The 2225-nt window shown below is 46.4% G+C and overlaps 1 non-coding gene across 1 annotated transcript; it reads left to right on the plus strand.

Annotated features, from left to right (window-relative positions):
- The first annotated feature begins 1730 nt into the window (after positions 1 to 1730).
- Positions 1731 to 1805, plus strand: Trnas-cga. The gene has a single exon. It is a non-coding gene; the product is annotated as a tRNA-Ser (tRNA).
- Positions 1806 to 2225: the final 420 nt, after the last annotated feature.

Raw genomic sequence — 2225 nt, forward strand, 5'->3', positions numbered from 1 at the left:
CCTGCACAAACTCTTGACCTGAATCCTATAAATACCTTTGGGATGTGTTGGAAAACTGGCTGCGTGCCAGGCCTCACCGACCGACATCCGTACCTCTCCTCAGTGCAGCACTCCCTGAAGAGTGGGCTGTCATTCCCAAAGAAACCTTCCAGCATCTGATTGAAGGTATGCCTGCGAGAGTGGAAGCTGTCATCAAGGCTAAGGGTGGGCCAACACCGTATTGAATTCCAGCATTACCGATGGAGGGCGTCACAAACTTGTAAGTCATTTTCAGTCAGGTGTCCGGATACTTTTGATCACAAAGCGTATTTAAATCAAACCTGATTTTCATATAGTAACGTTACTAAGGTAACTCTTAGGCGATTATCTAGGAACTGGAATAGACATCAACTTTCAGATGCAGAAACACACCCACCAATTTTCGTTTTGGGTCGAACAACTCCTTGGTTGCGATGTTTTATACGACAGTGTATATATTGTCTGTTTCAGATAGGTCAAACGTCCTTGGTACATTCAGTAATTAAAAAAAAATATGTGGAAAGAAAAGTTTGTCAGAGGAGTTCAGTACAATATTTTCGTAACATTAGGTATGCACCACTGGGATGAGCTGAGAACTCAATACAGTATTTAGACTTAGCGTGTCCGCTTGATGTTTCTAAATTACCTGAACATCAATCAGTGACCCATTTTTCGTTTTCTGAAGATGAAAAACTTGCTGAAATCTTACCCCTCAAGATTTTACAGAATGGTAGAATCGCGAAAGTTTTTTAAGTGGATGGATCAGTTAAGAAAGAAACATCCGAATCTCAATGACTGACAAGCAACGTCCTGCCTGGCCAGTTGCTTAGGCAACTCCTTCTCATGAAATCTGCACTGGCGATACTAATTAGTTAAGACCGACGTGTTGCAGTTAAACATACATAATTGTTTTTGCTGTATGTTATAGTGAACTGAGAATGCTTCTCTGCTGTCGATCATGGGATGACGAGGAGATAACTAAAGAGACTGCCTCACTTTAGGAGTCAACATTTAAGTGATATCAATAGTTAAATGAAATCAAACTCAAAGGGCACTATTCTAAGGGGTTGATGTATGAAGGTAAAATAATTGCTTAGATGGTTAAAACATGGAAGAAATGTAACTTCCTGGCAGATTAAAACTGTGTCCGCGACCGCGACTCGAACTCGGGACCTTTGCCTTTCGCGGGCAAGTGCTCTACCAACTGAGCTACCGAAGCACGACTCACGCGCGCTACTCACAGCTTTACTTCTGCCAGTACCTCGTCTCCTACCTTCCAAACTTTACAGAAGCTCTCCTGCGAACCTTGCAGAACTAGCACTCCTGAAAGAAAGGATATTGCGGAGACATGGCTTAGCCACAGCCCGGGGCATGTTCCCAGAATGAGATTTTCATCTGCAGCGGAGTGTGCGCTGATATGAAACTTCCTGGCAGATTAAAACTGTGTGCCCGACCGAGACTCGAACTCGGGACCTTTGCCTTTCGCGGGCAAGTGCTCTACCAACTGAGCTACCGAAGCACGACTCACGGCCGGTACTCACAGCTTTACTTCTCCCAGTACCTCGTCTCCTACCTTCCAAACTTTACAGAAGCTCTCCTGCGAACCTTGCAGAACTAGCACTCCTGGTTCGCAGGAGAGCTTCCGTACAGTTTGGAAGGTAGGAGACGAGGTACTGGCAGAAGTAAAGCTGTGAGTACCGGCCGTGAGTCGTGCTTCGGTAGCTCAGTTGGTAGAGCACTTGCCCGCGAAAGGCAAAGGTCCCGAGTTCGAGTCTCGGTCGGGCGCACAGTTTTAATCTGCCAGGAAGTTTCATATCAGCGCACACTCCGCTGCAGAGTGAAAATCTCATTATGGAAGAAATGTATCTATTTTAGTTCTGTTAACTCAAACCGAAACCAAATTATAGACCTCAGGGCCGATATGACTGGGCATGAACACGACTCATTTGTGAAGCGGAAGGAGGGGGAGGACGATTCAGCTCACCATTATTCGTTATCATTCCTCGTGTACTGATGTCGGTACAGCGCGTCGCATTGGAGCCGTGCGGCGCGAGTCCGCTGGCCTCATCAGCAATCAGGGCTTTGCGGCGAGGCCTAGGTACGATCTCAGAGTTATCTGCTCTTTGTCAGTTGCGCTGCCGAAGCTGTGATGTCACGGTGTGGGAAGTCGGATCTTGGTTGTAGATGGAAGAGACGTCACGTCCTCT

This window comes from Schistocerca americana, chromosome 4, assembly GCF_021461395.2.
Source record: "Schistocerca americana isolate TAMUIC-IGC-003095 chromosome 4, iqSchAmer2.1, whole genome shotgun sequence".
NCBI classification, from domain to species: Eukaryota; Metazoa; Arthropoda; class Insecta; order Orthoptera; family Acrididae; genus Schistocerca; species Schistocerca americana.